The sequence below is a fragment of the Lepeophtheirus salmonis genome, unplaced genomic scaffold (assembly GCF_016086655.4).
Source record: "Lepeophtheirus salmonis unplaced genomic scaffold, UVic_Lsal_1.4 unplaced_contig_1351_pilon, whole genome shotgun sequence".
NCBI classification, from domain to species: Eukaryota; Metazoa; Arthropoda; class Copepoda; order Siphonostomatoida; family Caligidae; genus Lepeophtheirus; species Lepeophtheirus salmonis.
The window spans coordinates 42586-67043 of NW_027290545.1; positions in this window are offsets into that span (position 1 = coordinate 42586).

Sequence of the window (24458 nt, forward strand, 5' to 3'; positions counted from 1 at the left end):
ATGTACAACATCCATCAAGAAATTATTAGGTGCAGTTTTGTGACTTAGTACTTATATTAAAGGCTATTGTAGTTATTTTAAATTAAATTTATAAACATAAGATTTCTGAATTATATGTAAAATATTTTTTATATATTTAAATCAAAATAACATTCAAAAATTATTCCCGTGCCCCTAGAGGCTTTAGTAAGGTTTTTCTAAGATTTACTTTATTAATTAAAATGTTTCATTCTATACTTATAAATATCAGAATGCAAATGAATTGGTAAACATGTTATGAATATTTTCTTATTAATTCCTATAACTGAGGATGAATTAACTTTGAAATAAAATTTCCCTTCCAGGTATTTGAAAGTAACATATTTTGCACAATACTGTACTTTGTAATTCCTGAAAATTTCACTCAATTTTATATAGATATTTATATCCATAAATCATTATGAAAATAAAAATTATTGAAATCTTATATTTTTATTGGTCATAAAGTTCTTAATATGAAACTAGAAACATGATATTGGTACCAAAAAGTTTCTTTTAAATGGAAAATATTGAATTTGAAAGTTCTTAATAAAATAAAACCTACACCTAGTATCCAGGATTATTTTACTTTATTAATGGTGTTAAATTCAAATCTAATCATAAATAGTCTAAATATCATCACGTGTAAAAGTTAAAGGTACATATTCCCTTTTCATAAATTTCAAGCAAACGTATACTTTTATTGAATATTCTAACAAAAGGCAACATATATTAAATGATAATTTTTTTCATCAGCCTTTATATATATATTTTTCTCATCATAACTTATCTTTGTAGGATTTCTGCGAAAAAACATAAAAGTTCTTGTACTTACTGTCCAAAGTTCTTACATCAAATTGAAGTACAACTAATCGATTAATAAAACTTAAATTCCTTTGGAAAGCATAAGATTTTCAAAAAAAATAATCCTGGGGACACCCCTGTGATGGAAATGGTTCTAAGACTAGACTGGACTAAGAAAATAAGAATTGGCAAAACTATTTTAAAATAAGATAGGGGCTTAAATTTATTGTGTTTAACATTTTGTAGAAAGGTAAAATTACAAACTTCAACAAGGATTTGTCTTCCTTGCAATTAAAAAATAATAACCTTAAAATTATTCTTGACAATATTTAAATTTGTTAAACTTCCAACCAAAACTAATTTTTACAATGTATATAGTATAATATATTTATTTCCAATGAATTACCAATGAAAATAGGATCTAAATACAAATTATGCATAAAGAACTGTATGAGTATAATGTATCTATATAATATAAAAGAGAGATTTTCTGTGTTTTTGTATGTGTGTCTAAATGACCTTATATGTTCCCACACCATATGACCTAGGAGGCTAAAATTTTACATGGAACTCTTTTGAGCTGGGACAAGCTAAGACAGAGGTTGCGATTTTTGGGGAGGCCATGTAAAGGGTAATTCTGCTATACACAAAATCCAAAAACCGTTTATTTCAGCTCAAGGAGACTAGATAGGGGGGTTCAGTTATTTATGAATAAGTGATTAGCGTTTTTGAAAAAAGAACTAAACCAATTACTAAGTTTTCTAAATTTATTTTTAATCAAAAAAGTTATGGGTTAAAAAAAATCGGTGAAAATTGCAATTTCGTTTTTTTCAGGTGTAAAAAAATTAACTTCCAACAAAAATATGAATTAGTAAATTGAATAAAGTTTGTAGCTATTTGTCTGAAGATTCGTTTTCATATAAATTTGCCGAACCAAAATTGATGATTACCTAAAATATCTGTCATTTTTTGAATAATTTTTCAAATTTATCTGTCTTTTTTTTCCCCATTTTTTCATCAAACAACAATTTTCCGTTTCTTAACAAAAAATACCACATGGCAACACTTTTTTGTATCGTATAATTTAAACACAACAAAAGTATTTTCAATTTCCGGAACATTTTATTTCATAATTTTTGCAATATTTACAAAAATGAAGCAGTTATCGAGTATTACTTTTTTCGACAACATTAATCTTCATAAATTTTTTGTTTTGCAAGTACGATAACAATATTTGAAGGCTTGGGGTTCTTTTACAAATCCAATAAATGCTATTAATTTTTTTTTTGGAAAATTAGTACCAACAAGTTTTAGTCCAATTTTTCAGTGCAAATTTCTATTTAGTAATTTTTTGAAGTAAATAAAAAATATACTTATTATCTCGACAATTCTTTAGATACGTATATGTTGCTATATTTTTTAAAGTTTATAACACATAATTTTTTTATTTATATTCATAAATACTACTTAGTTTGCAAAAGGCAATAATAATAGCTTTCTTTTTTTGAGGGAGGGGGGCTGGGGTGAGTTGCTATGACAAGAACATAGAGATTACTTTAATTAACCAAATTGATATAGTGTGAACAATCCAAGAGAAATAGAATTACGTGGATCTTTTTGGACTACAACAATACATTCCTTTAATAATTATTAGTATATGTAGTGGATAGAAGTATTTTCCGAATATTTTTTTAATTTTCTCAATCAATTAGACCATTTTCCATGAGATATCCCTCTCACTCTATGACCAAGCAACGCCAGGTATTTCTTAGCTAGTATATATATATAAAGAAGAATAAATGACTCATGTGGGGAAAAAAATGAAGTTGTTAACTTCTATATAAATAAAATTCCATGGTTAATACACAACACTTAAAATTTAATTTTTATATTTGTATTTTCCTTGTACCTTTTATATCAACATTTACAAATGGCAAAAATATTCTTAATGATATCTATTATTTGTTTTCCCTATCTTATCAAATATTGTTAGAGTGGGTAAATTTGTTTCCACTAATTCACCCACTCACCAAATTGATGATTCAGACAGGAAAATGGTGAATAAATATTTATATACATATATTTGATATTAAATAAACAAATGCTTTAAAACTACTGTCAACATTGATGTTATATGAAAACAATAATGGGACAATATGACCTTAAGATACATTTGTATGTAAGAGTATCGAAAATAGGCGAATACAAATTATAAACATTTTGTTTTCCCACTTTTGTAATAGTTTTTTTTCCTTTTTTCATACTTTTCAAATCATGAATCTAATATCTCATACAAAAAAAGGAAATATATTAATTAATTATAAAAATAGATGTAATTGAAGAAAAAATAATCTATTAATTAATTAAAGATCAATTTAAAAAAAAATATATATACAATTTTTCTATAATAATTTCAAAAATAAGTAATTTTTTATCGAGACAATTTTCTTATATATGGGATTTGTGTAATGAAATATAAAGATACTTCATTTAAATACTATTAATTTACATACCAAGTTATCAACAACATAAAGAAATGTGCATTTGACCTTATTAAAAATAATTATCAGTTAATTTATAATAAAGATTAAAACAGTAATGTTGGTAGTTATCATCATTTGGGAAGGGGGAAGCGGTGGGGAATTAGCATTAACAAATTATTAACACAGCTAGATTTGCAGATTGATTTTACATGTATAGTTGCAGAGGGTGCAGATAAATTTAACTCAATATTAACTTATTCCCTATATTCAATATTTTATAGTCATTACTTTTCAATTTCACTTTAAACGTTAAATTTTAGTTTTTAAAATTATTTATTTATCTCGATAAATCCTTAGCTAAGATTTATTTGTTCTTTTTGCAATTTTTAATATAGATTTAGTGACATAACTTTTTTGCTTTAAGGTTTTATTTTCATTCTCTTTTGACTAATGAATAATTCTTTTTTTTAATGGAAGGAATAAAGACACCGATACATAAAAATTAAAATATCGTAGATTAAGTTTCACCTAATACACACAACTTTATCAAAAACTGATTGTCACTAATTTGGTTCCTATCATTTTTATAAATTAAATAATGTTCCATAGGAAAGTTTGTATTAAAAATACAAATTAAATATTTTGACAGTAAAACAACTTGAGTGATATCTCGTTTAAAACCCCATATCAAAATTATTATATATCTTAACTTTTACTCAATGTCTAATATTTTATGAATATTTTTTAATTTAATTATTTCTTAACCAGTAGAAGGTTAAAAATCCCAGTTTTAAAAGGTTTTTATAAATTTTATTATCCGTTTTGATTGGCTATATTAACAAAGAAAAAAAATGATTTCTATTTTCATTTTTTTTAAGTGATTTTTTTCCCAAATTTTTCATTTTAACAAATTATAATGGCTTGAGCATATACCCCATGCCCCTTTGTCACTGATCATTACTTTTTTATGATTTTTTAATATTTTTTCAATGTTTATATACATTTGCAGATAAATATGTACACTATGATGCACTTCAATTTTCTCTGTCAAAAATATATTCTTCAGAAATATTCAAATTAAATATAATTTTGAAATAATATTACTTAAATAATGATAATTTTTTTTTAATATGAATAAAGATGTAAAATTGTTGCAGAGAAAACTAATTTATATATAACGCATTGTTTGTATCTTCCCCACTTTTTTCACATGAGAAATTTAAAGATTTCTTTATTTTAGACCTGCGGTAATAAGTCAAGGCTATAAAGGTTGTATTAAATTTAATAGTTATAGAATATGAAAATAATAATTCTTTATCAAAGTGAATCAATTAAAATACAAATATTAAAATTTTTAAAAATAGCATGCCAGTACAAAGAAAAAAAACTTAATAAAGTTAACAACAAATGTAAAGAATATATAAATATAAGTGTCACACAAAAAAAAATGTATTTATTAAAAATTGTTTGAGGTCAGTTTCACTTCCCTAATGAAAACAAAGACTTGTCGATATGTAATAGAAACTATGCTTAAATAGTTCAATCGTTGGTTCTGGTAGATGGATGGTATTGTGAGTGGAGAGTCTCGTTTGTGGAAGAAATAACCTTCATATTGTATCCAAGGTAGATAAATACGTTCATATTTTTGTATCAAATTCAGTAAAGTGTAATTATATCTGTAATATCACGTCTATATTATAATAAAATAAAGTAGTTTATTTGCAAATTTTGGGAAAATAATAAGTTTTCATAGGTTTTAATGAAATTGTTGCAATTATATCTAATAATTGCAACAAAATTATAATTATGGAAGAAACAAAAATATAAGAAATCTAAAGAAAAAAACAAAGTAGCAACTTTTAAGCACGAAAGATAACTAAATTAACTAGACATCCTTTAAAAATAGCTAAATCTACAAATAAATCGAATCACGACATTATCAATATAAATTATGAATTCCAAGTAATATAATATTTCAAGGAGTAAACTGAAAAACTACATTAAGCATCCATCATTTTAGAAAAATGTTTGCATGACTTGATGTTTGTAAGAATGCTGGTGTTGGAAGGCAAGTGCATTATCTACCCATAATAAGATCAAACAATTAATTCTCTTTGTTAAACAAACAATTTTTTTTTCTTTTTCAAAAGTTAAGTTTTCCTCTAATATTAATATTTACTTTTTTTACACATGACATTATTGTAAAGTAAATACATAATTATTCACCCATATGATTCCACATCAATGATTATGTCAATAGTACATTTATTTTATTATACGACATTAAAAGTGATGAGAACCTCCCAATACAATACCGACAAAGATCTCTAATTTTTGATTAATTACTGAATTAGTTTCTTATAAAGTAAAAATACCACTACAAATTGAGTTACTGTAATTATCTAGGAAGGGGAAGAGTATTCAGATTCCCATTTAGGGTTGCAAAACCAATATTTTGTACAGATTCTGTTCCCAAAATAGGACTAATCATTCAATACTTTTGAATAAAAATGAATTCAGATCTATTTTAAAGGACAAGGAGGGTATTAGTTGGGGTAGGAGCTAGTTCAGAAATATATGGTATTTTTTATAAAGAACAATTTTTAGTATTGCTTGTTTTATAAGGAAAATGTGTTCTGGAGGGATTTTAAGAAATTGTAGGCTTTACATTATCGTTGGGTCAATGTTTTTATGAAGTACTGGTTATTTATTAATACTCAGTAATTCCATACACACTTAATGTAAATGGTAGTAAACGATTATGTTGATAATTTTTCATTTACTCGAAACCAATTATTGTATGAACTCTTTCTATGCCTGCTGATCTACACTTTGACTTATTTTATAAACAAAACTCAAAGATCTTACTTGTTAGTTGAAGAAAACTTATATAGAATTTGTAGAATTTTTACACACAAAAAAACTTAAAGGCTCAAAGAGAGACCCAATATGAGCAGTGTTGATTTTACTTGTATCATAACATAAAAATCAAGAAATTTAAAATGATTTGTGGGATATTTAAAATTATTGATACAGTATAGGTATGTATCAATAGAAAAATAAATACTTTAAGCTTAGATTTATAAAAATATGATAATGGGTTGCCTGTTTTTGACCCCTACTGTGTGTTTGAGAGTAAATTAATACTTGCAATACAAAATAAAAAATGCAACAAGGAATTCATAATCAGTGACAAAAACACAAAATCTATGTCCTGACGAAGAATATTTGAAGATGTGCCAAATTTATGAAGCAATAATTACTTTAAAAATTTAAAATTGAAATACTGTTATGGGGGGTATTTCAATTTTAATTATAACCAAACATTTGGATGCAAAAAGGTCTTGTCAAAAATCTGATATTTTGTTTTAGTCAAACACCCCCTTGTCCCACGCCAAAATTACGTTTTGACCCATTTCTTATATCTATTAGGAATAAATGTTGCCAATTTGTATCATTATTTAAACCTTTTTATGGTTAAGCAATAGTTAAATAAAAATTTTAATTATTTTTCTTGTTATAAATAAAGAAGACCTGGTAAAATATCAGCTTTTGAATTTTATTCTACATAAAAAACAACATCCGTAAAATATACACCACGATACATTAATACGTAGGTCGCTATTTATATTATAGAAAAAATATTTATTCTCTATGAGGCTCAATTCCCTTTAGGATACGCTTGAACCAGTTTTTGAAGATTTTTTTTCTATTCTTATTAAATAATTTATAAATTATTGTGTGCTGTTTTTTAATATTTTTATCTTATTTATTTCTTTAGAAATGATTAAAGTATGTTGCTGTTAATTACATTAAAAATAATCTTGTCCTTAGTATTTATGGTTCACAAAAAGTTATTTGTTTACATAGAAAAGTAACACCAAAACAAAGGTTTTGAATCAAACAGATGAAAATCAGTGACCACGAAATTTATTTTTGATGTATAGCAAAAGCAATGGGGCTATAAATCAAGGATGTACAACAGATGGCCCGTCATATCATTTCACTTTTTTAAGTTGCAAAAAAGTTATTTGTTTCATCAAAAGTTTGAGTACTTGCATGCTCATGGTGAAGAATGAGTCGCATCATCTTCATTTTTATTTTCAGATTACTTGGAAGAATTCGAACAGACAAATGGAGGTGTGTTATTCAAAATTTATTATTCTACGTTCTATAACGCCACTGAAGCTACATGACCTGTCGAACTGAAAAAATAGACAATCTTTTGCTTGAATGTCCTTCTCCAAAGGCTACAGGTTTAATTTTTTTTAAATATGAAATTGATGTAAATGATTCACTAAAAATATTCAGACACTTTTTTATAGTGTAGATAATAAATTATCTCTATATCTATTTTATCAACTCCTGAGTCTACCACGAAAAAAAAGCTCTGATTTTAACTTTGCAGCCCTTCACGTAACTAGTTAATATATATTTATAACCATTTCTCATTTTGAATAACATATAACTATAACTATAAGTATAATAAAGATTTGGATCAAATTTTGTTTGGTTGAGAATATATAATTAATGGGCTACCTTCTTACTTTTGTACAGTAAACATACGTCCATTTGTTTTCTTAGGAATTTAATTCTTTTAAGAGATTATAGTACTTTTTGACCTGTTTATTCAATTAAAAAGTGTTCCACCTTCTTTTTCAGGACAAGGATCTTTCTTTAGTCGTCGTGGGGTCGATTTTTAACGGATTAAGAACTGGATACTCACTAAAGATAGGTCTTTTTTTTTTCCTTCCTCTTCAACTTGTAAAGAGTATTTCATCATAAGAATAATTTAGCAAAACTTTTTTTCATTAAAGTCGCTTTACCCCATGCACTTTTGATAACCTTCAATCTGAGAAAATTGCTTTCAATTAATATGGGACACCTATCAAAATGGGATGCCAAAATCTATTAAGAGGAAACCCCTACAGTTAGGAAATGGGGAACTGTAACGTAAAACAAATGGGTAAAAGGGTTAGAGCTAATCAAGACTTATATAAACTAAATACTAATGATCCTAAAAAGAACCCCAAAATAGAAGGTAAAAAGCCTTCCAAAATTGAAAAAAAACAACAGAAAAAAAACCCCTCTTTACGCAAACTAAAGTAGTCAATGAACAACATGAAACGCCTCGAGAAGTAAAACAAGGGAGAGAAAGTCACTTCAAAGAGACTCTTCCATTGAAGCGACCTCAAAACCACCGAGAACCAGAAACAGGTATAAAAGACAAAAAAAAAAAAAAAAAAAATTATATGCAGATATTGCAAAAGACTCGAATGAGGTCAGAATCTTTCGAAGGAATGGTGACAATATTTCCCCCGTAGAATGCAATAAGATAATAACGTTCGCCGTTTATCAATTCCAGGAGGGTACATTGTTCATACCTACAAAGGACGTAGATATACAACAAGAGAGCAGTTATCTATGTCTACGATGATTTTTCGGGAAAGTATTTGCGAAAAATAATTTCATCTAGCACACTTATCTTGCCAACCTCATGTGCAAAGGTAAAGAGAATAAGTGAAGAAAGAAAGAAAAGAACTCTACATCTATAATGATCCTTTGGTGTTTCAAAATCTGAAACTGCAGAACTTCACGTTTCGAACTGCCTCAGCTTTCAGGGTGCAGTTCCAAGAAACTGGAAATACACCTATTATCAAGCAAGAGGAAGAAGAAGCAGAAAAATATATGGAGCAAAGGACAAAAAGTAAAAAACTTCAACTGCTAATTCGAAACCACAACGATTGTTACCCTTAGGAGGATGATGTCATCAATGATGAAAATACTTCTAATGAAAATGCTGTTGAGGTCCACAAGTATACTTGTTGAATAAGTAAAGTCAAAGAAGACCAACACGATCATCATAGAACCTCAACCAAAGAACACGGTCCACAAGATACGGAAGAGAGAAACGAAAATAAAACACAAAATCTTTCATCTGGGACATCAGGCCTAGCCGAAAAAGACGTTAAACAGAAGACAACTTTTAAAAATCAGACAAAAGTAGACACGTTCTTTGAAAGGGGGGGCAAAGTTATATTTGGCCACCCACAAAATCCTACAAGCTGCACCTACATCAACTAACAACATTCCAGAGCAGCCATCTTTGGACTTAAATTGAAAACATCTCATATAGCCGTGATAACAGAACCTTATCTCATCAAAGACAATACAAAACCCAAAATTTAAGCGGATATACAATTCACAGTAAATTAGGGCCAAAACCAAGAGCTTGTATACGAACGACCGACCACTTAAATGCATGGGCTGTTCCTGAATTCTTCAATAAGGATGTTTGCCCAGATTGCTGAAAGGTTGCTGAGACCATCCTTTATGTTTGTGTAGCATATCTTGATCAACTCCTATCAGTTGAAAACGCAACGTTGTTGAACCTTATTAAATATTGTAATTGCCATCATTCAGAAAATAAGAGATATTTGAGTTAAAAATAAATTTTTATTTGGCAATCTTATATGCTACGAAATTCCAGACAAACTTTTATAAACTTTATTCTATTCAATAAAGCCATTTTTCATGCAGCTCATTTTTTGTAGCACCTGAAATAAATGAAAAATAAATTAAATTAAATATATTCATTTTTGATAATCAATATCATAGTAATAAAATATGATAAATATGTACACTTTGATGTGTTTTGAATACAATTATGAAAAAATAATACTTGAATGATTAGAAAAAAAATCCTCATTGTGAATTAAGATGTAAAATAGTTGCAGAGAAAACTACTTTATTTATAATAGGTTGTGCGCAATGCTTGTATTTTCCTCACTTTTTTCACATGAAAATTTAAAGACTTTTTTTAATTAATTTATTTTAGACCAGCGGCAATATACAAAAACTATAAAAGTTGACTTTTATTTATTACTTATAAAATATATAAATTATCATTCTTTATAAAAGTGAATCATTTAAAGTACAAATATTAAAATTTTTAAAGTAACGTGAGAGTACAAAGAAAGAAAACCAACACAAATGTAAAGAATATATTAATATACGTGTCACTCGAAATTTTTTTGGTAGGCAGTTGGTACTATGAGTAAAAAGTCTCTATTTGCAGAATAAATAGCCTTTATTTTGTATGCAAGGTTGGAGAGATAGGTTTATTTTTATATTAAAACTCGGTGGAGCGTAAATATATCTTTTATAGTACGTCTATGAGAAAAAGTGATGAGTCCTAGTTTTTTGATTTTGCATTCATAGTTTTTGTTATCTCACACTGATGGAAAAAAAAATTAAAAAACTGGCTCGCACTTCTTACTTTTTATATAAAAATAAAGTCGTTTATTTGAAAATTTTGGGAATCAAATAAGTATCCATAGGTTTTAATAAGGTTGTGTGAATTATCTCTAATGATAGCAACAAAATTAAAATTTTGGAAGAAACACAAATATAAGAAATCTAATGTAAGAAACAAAGTAACAACTTTTAAGTAAAACACCTCGACCACTTTGGGACTTCAAGACATATAATTGATATGTATGCCGACTAAGTCATATATTGATTTTAGAAGCTAAAACTGAGGCTCAATTAACTCGACAAATTGAAATAATTCTGAACTATTTCAACAAGTATGAAATAAGGACACAGTTGATATATTGGGAATTGTATAGGATTCAAAAGGTACCTCTTATTCAAACTGGACATTCCTAAAAAAGTATGTGTGATCTTTCATTTACCAATGGAGAAGTTTCAATCTTGAAAAACGGATAGACCTGTATAATTTCTTAACTCTTCTAATATCCCATATAAGGCAACAGCTATTCCGTGGATCGATGAGAGAGCAATTGAAGAAGAAGACTCATATATGTTTAATATGTATTTTCATAGGATCTATTTAACATCAATCAAACGTACCAGATCTCTTATGGGTAGAGGTTGTTAGAGGGTTGGAGTACAGACTACTTAATATTTAACTTTTTGTGCCCCTTTCCCCTTTTTTTCATATAAAAAATTTCAAGATTTTTATTATTTTATATTCAGGTAGGGCAATAAAGGTTTACTTAAATATATAATACTTACAATATATGAAAATTATCATTATTTATAAAAGTAAATAATATAAAATACAAATATTAATATTTTTTTTAAATAACATGACAGTACAAAGAAAAAAAAAACTAATAACGGTAAGCACAATTTTACAGAATATATAAATATATGTGTAACACAAAAAAAAAAAAAAAAAAAATGAACTGAGGTCAGTTTCCCTTCCTAGGTGAAAACACAGACTTGTCGATCTGTAATAACAACTATGCTTAAATATGTCAATAATTGGTTTTGGTAGGTAGTTGTTATTATGAGTAGAAATTCTCGATTTATGAAATAAAAAACCAAATTTGGCTTGCACCTTATATTTTTATACAAAAATAACGTAGTTTACTCGATAATTTTGGACTAAAATAAGTATTCATAGGTTCTAATGAGTTGTGTACATTAAATCTAACAAAATAGAAACAAAATCACAATTTTTGAAAAAACAAAAATATAACAAATCTAAACAAAGAAACAACTTTTAATCAAAACATTTAACTAAATTAAGTAAGCATCGTTTAAAAATAACTAAATATACAAATAAATTGAAACAAGACATTTTGAAGATAAATAATGAATTGCCAGTAATTTAAATTAATGTTTGGGGAGCAAATTGAAACTAAATGGATGTTAACGTTTCTTGAGATAAATTTCAAAAAATTTAAAGTTTGCAAAATAAATGTAAGGAAAAAAAGATATTTCTGTGGATAATTCATAAACGTACATATATGTACGTACAAAATTAAGACATTATTAAGTAATAATAATTATTAAATAAAGCTATAGTAAAATAATTTATCTTTGAGCCAAATATCAATAACTAATTTTAAAATATTAAAATTAGTAATAAGGTGTATATGCCTATTCCTTTTGAAGCTCAGAATGTTTGACCTTGCTCCAAAATTATTCATATTAAGGTGCTCATCATGTTGATTCACGATCAAAGAAACTAATAACATTTAATATTTTTTGTGGCTTACAAACACAATTTCAAAAATGGTAACTTTAACAAACACATATGTATATGCAGAAAGTAATACTAGAGGCAATAAGTCTAATGTCTTGTTTTTGGTTCAAAAGAGTTTGATTTTTTTTTAGAATGACCAAGTCATATCATCTTCGTCATAGAATTAATAAAAGTACAACTTTGAAACACAAAACACACCTTTGTATTGATCGAGAGAGTATTTTGTCTGATGTTTACAAAATTATTTTATATAAATAGTGCTTTTGTCCTTCAAGCTATTATTCATTTTCTGAAGATCCTTAAAAAAAGTAATAATGAACACAAAGTTTTTGATTCTGTTGGCGTTTTTTGTTCATCAAGGATATGGAAAATTAACCAGTGTGTATATTCTATATAAAGCTTGTAAAAATTTAGCTTACCACGACCCTTGATATCAGAGACGGAATGCTATGATGAAGAGAGGTGCAACAATCAGACTAACTGTATGAATATTGAAACCCAAATCTCATGTCCTAGGATTTGTGGAGTGTGTAACGGTAATTGATCTTTCATTAAACTTCTAAGGCGACTAAATTTTTAATTCTTGGAAACTTTAAAAAAAATCTTTTCAGCTACATGTAAAGATTATAAAGCATACTGCTTTTTTAGGCCTGATAGATGTTCACTAAACGATTATGATACGTGGTGTGATAAGACATGTAAAAAATGTGATGGTAAGATTTGTATAACAAACTTCTCCTTCTAATACATACATATATATCTTCTTCTTTTTTTTTTTTAATGTAGTATGTGAAGATTTGATTAAAACGGAACATTGTAATCAATTCAAATCAAGATGTGGGGAAGATTTGGTTAGATTTTCATGTAAGAAAACATGTGGAATATGTAATTCAACAGGGGAACTATTTTAAGGTTCAATATATTTCACCAGATTACTAAAAAACATTTGATTTTTGTCATTTAGATTTATATCAATCATGTAATTTCAAAAAATTGTGGAATAAATAGTTTTCCTGAAATATTAAGATTTTTTTTATAACCAGAGTCATAATTTGTATTATTCTTTCATAAATACAGATATCACTTCAAATTGTTTATTAATATAATTAATGATAGGACAAAAATTTATATCAGAGTTGGGTTATGATTACTTTTTAATTGTACAACAGAGGAGAAGGATCAAAATTCTAAATCTTTATATTTCATAAACTTGTGACATAGCTACATATACAGATATTAAATTTGATTTTATAAAATACTTCATTTATCTCAATATTGTTTTAATTAAGATTTATTCGTATAATTTGCAATTTTTAATAAAGATTAGTGAAATAGATTTTGTGGTTAAAAGTTTTTTTTCCCTATTAAAATATTGTAGGATTATGATATATAGTACACACAACTTTATCAAAAGCTGATGATTATTGTCTTCCGAATATTGCATTTCCTCAAATAATCTTGTTTTGTGCAAAGACCCCTTGCCCCATTCTTACTAATAATTAGTGGTTTGGTGAATCATATAAATAAAAATATTATAATTTTTAAAAATAATGCAACAGTATAAAGAAAAAAAAAACTAATAAAGGTAATCACAATTTTAAAGAATATAGAAATATATGTATAAAAAAAAAAAAAAATGAACTGAGGTCAGTCTCCCTTCCTAGGTGAAAACACAGATTTGTCGATCTGTAATAACAATTATGCTTAAATATGTCAATAATTGGTTTTAGTAGGTAGTTGTTATTATGAGTAGAAATTCTCGATTTATGGAAGAAATAACAATGTTTGGCATGCACCTTTTTATTTTTTATAAAAAAATAATGTAGTTTACTTGATGATTTTGGAGTCAAATAAGTATTCATAGGTTCTAATGAAGTTGTTTAAATTAAATCTAACAAAATAGAAACAAAATCAAAATTTTGGAAAAAATATAACAAATCTAGACATCATTAGAGCGAGAAGGTGACCACTCAGGTTTACAAAATGTTGTCTAAGATTTGTTTATCCTATGGCAAAGTGAGGTCCCTGATGGGAAGTCAAATACATTACAGCAAGACTTAACACCTGCTCATAGGGCTGTCCAAGTGCTATTTTGACAAAATATGCTAGATATTCGGCCTTCATTCTACTTGTTAGTCAACAGCCCGGAGCTCAATCAATGTTTTTTTTTACTGGTGGGCCGGGTTGGAAAGAACAACTTGAATGGATTGTTCTTTTAGATTAAAATATTGCCTGTTTATTCATATAAATTAAAACGCAGAAAATTATTCATATTATAAAATTCACACTGTTTCCTTCAGGAAAAAAAGTTCATTTTACACAAAATAGTAACAATAAATAAAGAGTATCAAGTTTTGCTCCAAATTGATTGTCATTTATATTAGTACCTATTACAGGGTTTATTAGACTACTTGGGACTCTTTAATAGCTCCAAATATAAATATTTATTTTAAATACCACTTATATTAACGTACATCAAACATTGGAGAAAAAAAAATTATTTTTTTTTGAAAATTAAACAACTATGTGTCGGAATCGCTTGACAAAAATTATGAAAGAAAAATTTAAGTATTTCATATTTTACGATATGTGCAACATGATCTTAGTTTATGTAACAAAGCCAAAACAAAAACATAATTTATTGAATACTCCGAAGTCGATGCTTAGACTTTAGGGTAAAAAAATATTCATTGTAAAATTACGATATTCTTTAAATTTATATCTTAAACAATCAAAATATGATCCAAAATGTTTATAATAATCATAGAAAAATGTCAGTCAAAATAAGAGAAGGATATTCATTCATCCTTTTAACTAGTTATGTGTAATTCTGATAAGTTAAAATCAGAGCTTTTTTGGTGGTATTGGAGTCAGGAGTCGAAAAAATGGGTTAAATAGATATAGAGATAATGCATAAAACTTTGTTATTTTATACCTCATATTTAAATCTCTTCTGCATTCATATAATTAAGCTCAAAAATAGAAGTTAACTGATGTTTTGCATAGCATTTTTTAAGAGTATTTTCTTATATAAAGTAATTAAAAGTTTTGTATTTTTTGTTGGCCACTAGAGCATTCAGTTTTATTCAACAACTTTCTAACACAGATTACAGTGAATAATCTAGAAAATAAAGTACATCATTAGAAATAAGAAAAATAAGAAAAAATAAGATACAAATTTACCTTTCAATCATCAAAAACTGTCCATAGGTTCATGACAATAAAATAATAATTAACAATTAAACCCATTCAAATTCATAAAATACAATTATAATATAGGTATAATGCCATCAAAGTTATCGTCTCTTGTAGTGCGCAATTTATATATTATATACCGTGCCTTTGTAATTATTGCGTCAATTTTTCAATCGTTTGATGTAGATAAAAAATCTTTTTTCGAAAGTTTGAGGGCAAATTCTGCTTCAACAATGATTTGTACGCCACTGTGGATTTTTGTTAATCTGCTGCATTCCCAGTGAATCTTCGTTACTCGGCGATTCAAGGAATGCCAGTATATAGAAGGAAATGTTGTCCATAAGTTTACCTGTCAGAAATCCGTAATGGGAGGGGCTCATAAATGCGTCCGCCAAAGTATTTATTCTGTTAGTCAATACATAGGAGAAAATTTCATATATAGAATTTTGCATAGTTAACGGTCGGTAGTTCTGAAAGGTATCAAGAATCCTTGTTAGCTCTTGGTATCAAAACGATCCGTCATTCTGAAACAAATTAGGGGAAACCCCAAGATACATTACTCTTTCATAAATAAAGAGTAGAACAGGGATCAAGAGGTAAGTGTTGTTTTTTTTTAAATTCGAACGTAAGACCAGATGGCCTAGGGAATTTATTAAGATTAGCATTTTTTACAATGGAATTTTCAATCTCAAAGTGCGTCAAATATTAGGTATGATATGGTTGGTAGGTAGGTCTTTACCTGCCTCTTATATCTGAGCATCATCGCTTGGTTCACACCTCAATACCTTACAAAAAGAAGCTGTATTCGTCTGGCATCTCCTGCATTTATTATTCTTCTGGCAATCGTAACAAGAGAAGAGTTTAAATTATAATTTATTGATCTTACTGTAGATGAATTTCGGATCATCCAAATTCATGCCATTATTATCAAATGGCTTAATGGTTTTTTTTTTCTATTTCTAATATTCTCCTGGCCCATACACTGCAGTCTGGAATGTGATAGGTCATCAATATTGTTAATTTTCATTCACCCTCTATATTTCAGATCGTTTTGCCTATACAACTGGTCTAACTTGGTTTTTTTCTTCGTCAATAACAATACACTTGGAAATAGATTCAATTTGGTTAAGATATCCCTTTTCTATTTTGCAATAACGGATCCTCTCTCCTGCACAAATATTTTATTCTATGCAGTATTGATTGTATAAGCAGAAACACATCCCCCTCATAATACAGCTTTTGTGATATGTTTAGGACTATGCTTACAGGTCCTCCATTAACTTTGGGATCGCACATGATGTTCAAGTGTCCACTGGTTTTTATGCCTAAGTTACTTTAACTGGTGTCTTAATACTAAGTTAACTTCCTTGCGATATGAAAATTTAGCATATATTACATCATAAGAATTAATTGTATTTGTAAAGGAGTTTAGTGACTTGCTTGTTGTGTCGCTGGTCCTTTTAAGTTTCACGGTAAAATCTCCTCCTATAATTGTTGGGCCATGTGAGACAATGTGAAGAAGGTTACAATGGTAGAAATATGGGTCGTCAGTGTTGGGCCCATATAGACCAATCATTTCAAGGTTAATACCTAGAATATAACACTAAGCTTTAATGATTTTTTTTTTTGCGAAGCGGTATTTAACTTTTAGGCTTAGTGTCGACTTGATAAGTAAATTTACTCCACGTTTTGGGTTCTGATTTATACTAATGAAGGATGAGAAAGAGACGTAACCAGGCAGAATAGAATAATGATTCTCCAAATTACATCTTGTATCACAAGGTATGACATTGTCGGGTAATTTATCATGTTTAATCATTCTAGCTAAGTCATATTCACGTTTCAAACTTTGTTTACATTCAAGGAAACGATTGATATGGTTGTTCTTTTTTATTTTGTTTTGACACAGATAAACACAGATACGATCGTGAACTAGATGAGACTCTCTTTGAGTTAGATTCTGATCTAGATCTAGCCGACAATATATTATTTTTCATTAAAATACAAAGAGAGTTTCTTGGGGTTTTGTCTAAGATAGTCTAGCCTTAGTAACAGGCGTAAGGCTCTAGTGTTCATTGCTGGAAGTGGAAGTTTTGCGTCGAGTGACTACATGTATGTTGTTTGTTCTACTTTTCGTTGTGTAAGTTTGGGGGTTCGTCATCTATATATGATTAGTTTACCTGATCACTTGCTACAGTATCTACTAATTCATTTGCTGATGAATTTACTTCAGAGTTACTTTCAGTTTTGGATGATAGGTTTTCTGGTGGAGCTTTAGTTACTCGTGACACTCTTTCAGAGTGAGCATTGTTTTCATTAGATATGAGTTCGTATTCTTTTGGATTGGTCTTTCACCAATTTAGTAGGTATGGTTTGACGTTCAGGATTTGTATTAGTTGATTCACTGATATTTATGTGATCAAAATATTTATTTACAGGTATTATTGCAACTTTCTTGAGAAAAGCTAATCTCTATTCAACAATTTGAAGTCTTTTCCCCGTACAATTAATTTTTGAATATCCGAATAAAAACATTTTTGGCATTGCTGACGAACTCCACTAAATCTCAAATTAACGAGATGGTTCCCAACCGGTAAAATCTGTGGTAAACTCAATGGATCGCCGGTAACCTCGAAGATATAGTTCGATGTGCACCATACAGATTAACAGTTAGGGATTTTTTTGCCCGGGATCTTCAGGATTGGATTCTGGGTAACAACAAAACGCATCGCAAAACTTTATAATCCAATTTGTCAGTACATTTTCATCATCACCCTTAAGAGTATTAGTAGCAGTGATTTTAAATTTCTTTCTATTATCCACTTTAATATTTTGAATGTCTTTTATTATCATACGAACAGTTTTCATTTGGCCATTGGTTCCTTTATCCTGAGTATCATAGCATCCTTTTAGTTTCTCTATGCAAGGACAAATATCCGTTTTAAATCTGATATAGAACAAGGCAGCACCAAAACCATAACAAGATTATGCACCAGCAATTTCATCTTCCCTGAATCCAAAATGAAGTGCAGCATTGTGTACTTCATACGGTTTCAAATATATGTTGTTAAACACACGTTCATTCTTGGCATCTCTTAAGGTTATAACAAATGTATCCCATCGAAAAGTCGATTCTAGATTAATATATTTTACTGCTTAGCTAATATTTTTGACTTTTCAAGTCAGAGCTCTAGCGTATGGCATTTTAGTTTTTGTTGACATTGATGCAAAAATTTTAAAAATTATATTTTCTCTTTTGCCTAATTTGCCAAAAAAATCAACGTGACAAACTACTTTTTTATAAAATGCAAAAATTTAAAGTTTTTTTTTCCAGCCATTGAAGCACCCCCCTACGAACGCCCATAAATGGATAATCGCTAGAAATGGTTTCACCTAAAATCAAATTGAGTTATGTTTCTCAATTTGTTTTAAAGTTTTTGTACGTTTTGTGTTAATTTGACTTTTAAAAATTTAATGACCTACTATTGTGACCATATTTGATGTGTTTTTTTCAAGTTTGATCAAAATCGATCACTAGCCTACGGCTGAACAAGGAAACAGAGGCACCTCGTTTAACTTCTTGGGTATATGTAAAAATAAAAAATATTTTATTAAAACGCAACTTTCTTTTCAAAGTATTAACCAAATCGTAATATCAACTGTTGATGTTTCTTCTTATGTCCCCCAATCAATGTTCCGAACGTTGCTTGGCTGAATAACAACTAGTTTTTACTAAGCTGTCAGCTATTCCCAACAATTACTGAATAATAGTGTTGAATATATATTGAATATATTTTATCAAGTTAACACTTTTATAATATCTCTTTAGCTGATATTTAATTATAACTGTATGAATATATGTCATATCCATCCTATGCGTGAGGTATTTGAAAAGTACTAAAACTATTTGTATATAACGTAAAGGAATGTGAATAATGTCAAAATTTCGACATGTATATGTGTAAAAATGTATTTTGATAATCCACACTTATTGATCATTGTTCCATAATTTGAAAATTATAATTGTAAGAGAATTGGCGAGACATTTTTTCAGAACAGATATTTTCGATAAATTTTACAGAAGGACTATAAAGCGATATATATTTAGGTAAATCTAAACATATTGACCATTTTATTATTTCAATGAATAAATTTTTGCTATCAAATATATAAATACAAATATATTTATACTTTAAAAAAGTTGTTACTTAGAAATATTATAATACTGTATCAGACTGTGGAGAAATAAGATAACAATGATAGACTGGCAGTTCTTAAAAATTTGAACACTTTTTATGGTCGTGAAACAACTGTACAATAAATGTTACAAAGATGTTACTACGTGCCACTTTGATCAGCAAACTTGGGGCTCATATGAACTTCCTTCTTTTATATTCTCTAACTACTACTTTTTTTATTTGAGTTCTAATCAATCAATTAAAATATTTTAGTGACAGAAAATCCAAAGGAGGCTACAGTTAATTATATTGATGACCCAGATTAGTCAGTACTACTTTTTTTTTAATATATAGAGGGTAAGCAGCAAAACATACACTCTTAATTAAAAGGTAGTTTTCATTACAATAAAAAGGTTTAGTAATTATTTTTTGATACTCTTTTTCCGCTGTCTTTTTTACTAAACCAATCTATACTAATCATCTAGGCTTTTCATTATCATGAACGAACAACGTGCAAAAAGGCAGCGCATCTCAGATTTCCTAGATGCTGGAGTTAATGTGATAAAGATTACAGACATTGCTTGGCATTCTGCAGCCTAGTTTTAAAGATGGACAAGATGAAAAAAAGGAAATACCGGGCCGTGTAGAATTTTTTACCGATTTTTGTTCCGAGCATATCGCAGACAATAATGACATTTCGAATGACTAGAGAAACAATTATTCATACATTTTAAGAATAATCAAATAGTTTATGATCAAATTTAATCAATGTAGCCACCATTTGACTCAATGACACTGGTCAGGCGACGTCTGAAGCTGCCACAGACTTGCTGGATGTAATCGGCGTCCATGGAGACCCAGGCCTTGTTGACAGCAGCCTTTAAGGCATTTATGTTCTTGTGTCGTTTTTTGCAGGCCTTGGTATCCACGTGCGCCTAGATAGAGAAGTCTAGTGGGTTCAGATCTGGGCTCTGAGGGGGCCAGTAGTCCTTGGCCAAAAGTTCATGTTGTCCTTGAGCCACTCCTGAGCTTTCTTGGAAGCGTGGGCGGGTGCTCCATCTTGTTGAAAACCCCAAAGAGAGTTGCTGACTATGGATTTGATCCAAGGAAGGACCTTGGCTTCATGGCCTTTCGGTTGGAGGCCACGATACCCAAAATCATCAACGAAGCAGGGTGCTTTGTTGTTGTCACATAGCGGTGCTTATCTTGCACATCTCCAAAGCTCAAAACACGGTCATTTTGCCTGTTGAAAACAGGATGGACCGTAAAAGTTTTCGCATCTGAAAAAATGATGATGTGTCCAGATGAGCTCTTGATATCATTCAAGATTTTCTGGCACACTCAAGTCTGACTTATTTTTGGAAGAAATATTGATTTATACAATATTTATAATGACATGTAATATAATTTATTATTTGGCTTCTGTAAAAAAAAATTGTTCAAAGAAGAACTTCCAATCTTATTCTAACATGTGTATCCCTAATTAACACATTTAATTTAAAAGCAATATGTTATTATATAAGAGTGATGCCACTCAATTTAACCCTTTCATATTAGTTTCCAAAAAAATTTAAACCAAGATTACAAAGACAAGCTTTTCAGTATCTTTGGAAGAAAATGACAAAAAGTATGATTAATCTACCACCTTGTTTTACTGTAGATATCATATAACGAGGAAATAAAGCTTCATCAGCTATCCTCTAAAAAAACTGGGTAGAGCTGTGAAAAAAAAACACTTTATTTTTGTTTCATCGGACCACAATACTGTGTACTAGAAGATCATATCCTTCTGTAAGTGTTCCTTGACAAACTTTAATCTTGATTTAAGTGTCAAGGTTTGAGTTATGGAGTTATTTGACGTCTCACATGATAACTTTCTTTGTAAAGTAATCTATAGATTGCTTTTTGGGAAAAAGCAATCTCAATCTTGTCTAAATAATCTTAAATCACATTGACAATAGTTTTAGAGTTACATTTGACTTTCCGGATTAATTTTCGTTGCAAGAGAGAAGATAATTAAGATTTCTGCCCAATTTTTTTACGATTAGAAAGTTTTCCATTTTCTCCATATTTCTTGATTATATTGCGAACAGTTGATTTAGGAACATTCATTATCTTGGAAAACGATTTCTATCAACCTCTCAACTTATAAAATTAAACAATCATCTCCCTGACTTGGAGAAAAAAATTTTGGTCGTGGCCATACTAGGTGATACTGAGGTAGTTCACTACATATAAGGCAAAATTTAAAGTACTCAGATTAAAGGAGCTCTTGTCTCTTTTTATCATCTTGATTAACATAATCTTATCAAAAGTAATATTCTAGACTCAAAAGAAAAAAATACAACAAATATCAAGAACCGACTATGAAAATAGCCAAAACGTTTGAGGTTGCCGATACTTATGCACATGTAGTATCGGAATAATCTTTTAAATCTTGGCCAAAACAAATTTAAAAAATATATTTTCCTATTTTTTTTATATTAGTATTTATAATAAGTAGTATTTATTTTGGATCAATAACTTGGAATATCAAAATATTATAGAAAAAACAAAAAATATAGGGTTTGGCAATACATATGCGCAAGTCTGTATATATGGTGTTCCTAATCAAAAAAGATCACTTAATAAGGAAAAACGAAATATGGCTTTACTATTTGAATTGAGGAGAGAGGATTCTCTTAACTTCAAAAAAGTCCACAGTGAAATAGCGTAACAGATTATTGACAAATATGTGTGCTCACTTTGAGCATGGTTAATGTACTCCATACTATAGTCGTAAGTATGAATTGTAATATTCCAGGAATATCTTTCAGGAACCCAAATAGGTACATCTTCTTCTTGTCTGATGTCACAATTCTAAGAAATTACCGTAGAACTTAGTTTAGTGGACCGACAGATCCTCATCAACCACGTAGGTGATGTAAAGGTCATTCCTGGAGCTTCTCAACTAGTCCACCATCCAGTTTTTTTTTGTCTTGTTTCTGTGCTAGGTGTAAATCAAGTCGGCTATCATTGTCTTTGGGCTTCCTTTTGGACAATGAATGATCTAATGGCAGTCAATTATTACTCATTTGAACACAAATATTTAATTAATTATTGAGATAAAAAAATTTGAAGCCTATTTCGCAAATGAAACATCCCTGACAATATCAATGTGGAATTCACAATTTTCTGTCATATACTATATATGGTACTGCCTTATGACTAAATGTGTAATTGAACGGAAATAATGGCTGACAGCGGAAATAAAAATAAAACACATTGAACAGAACGCCCAAATAACAGAACACTAACAGGCTTGAATGTACCTGTATGACATATAAAGTATATCTACAATACATATTTATGATACTATGAAATTGAATTGAAATATGTAATTGTATATATCAATACATTTAATGTTTTTTTTAGGTCAATTCTCCTTGAACCATTTCAATAAAATTATTTTACTGCTATCATAACTCAGTGTGTAATATAATTACTTAAAAGAAATGATATACCTTTCAAAAAGGAAAGAATATCTACCAAATTATTTAAATATAATGTTATTGATTATTCTTTGATTAAATAATGAAAACCAAAAGATTTTTCTCTCCAGGCTCATTAATACTTCAGAAATACAATTAATTCAAATTTTTCATCAGCAATTTTTGTCTCATGGATGATAATATTATCTATGATATCAAAAACAGTGATATAAGAGGCTGTAATTTCATTTTGCTCTTTAGATTTTAATGCTAATATGTGTTCTTCAATTTGAACCGTAAATGAATTTGAAACTAGAGAAAGTATGGCTTGGATTTTCAATCTTTTCAGTATTTTCTACTGGAGCAATCTCAATATCATCACTATTCATTTTATTTATAATTTTGTTCCTTTTATCTCATCCTTTTTTTCATCAAATTCTTCCATTGAAGCCTTTTTTGGTAAAAAGAACGATTTGTTATTGACTGGACTCAAATGAACAGCTTTGTGAGTTCAACAACCTGGATTTGTAATCCTTGTAGGTCTTTCTTATAGTTTCAAATCTATAAACCCAGCTTATATGCTCAAACTCGACCTATTTGGAAATTTTTTTGATCTACATAGGATTCTGATTTTTTCTGAGCGTTATTCTGTGTCCACCAACATATAAATTATCAACCCTAACAGTCATCCATTCACATTTGAAGCCCTTCACCATTTCATTTCCATTGGATAAAATAACCCAAGGAATGGGCTGAAAACCTGTAAGAGTTATTTCCAATCTGGAAATTACTCCGTAATTTAGGTTTAGGTTAAATCTAAAATTAACTAAATTATAATAAAATGGTAATTTGTTTTTAAATTACATTCTATTAAAAAAAATGTATATGAATTTTGTTCTTAGTATTAAATAATAAAAGAACCACCTTACTTAAAATAACTAGCATTTCTATTTTCTTATTTTAAGCGTCAAGTTATTACTTAATGTATAATTAAATAGTTTATTTATTCAATTTTAACTAATGTAATATAAACCATTTTAAAAAATGAAAATAATATTATTTTTATTAAACATGCGCAATATGAAACAACTGAATATGGTAAAATTATATATTTAATCACTAGTAATTTTGTAATAAATACATTTATGTAAAATAAAACAGTTTTTTGCAAGTAAATTTGTAAAGTGTTGGAAATAATCTAGAAACATTTTATTTTAATATTGATATTGGATAAATAAATTATTTGATTAAAATAATGTATAAATTTTTTTTTCTAGAAAAATTTCAAATT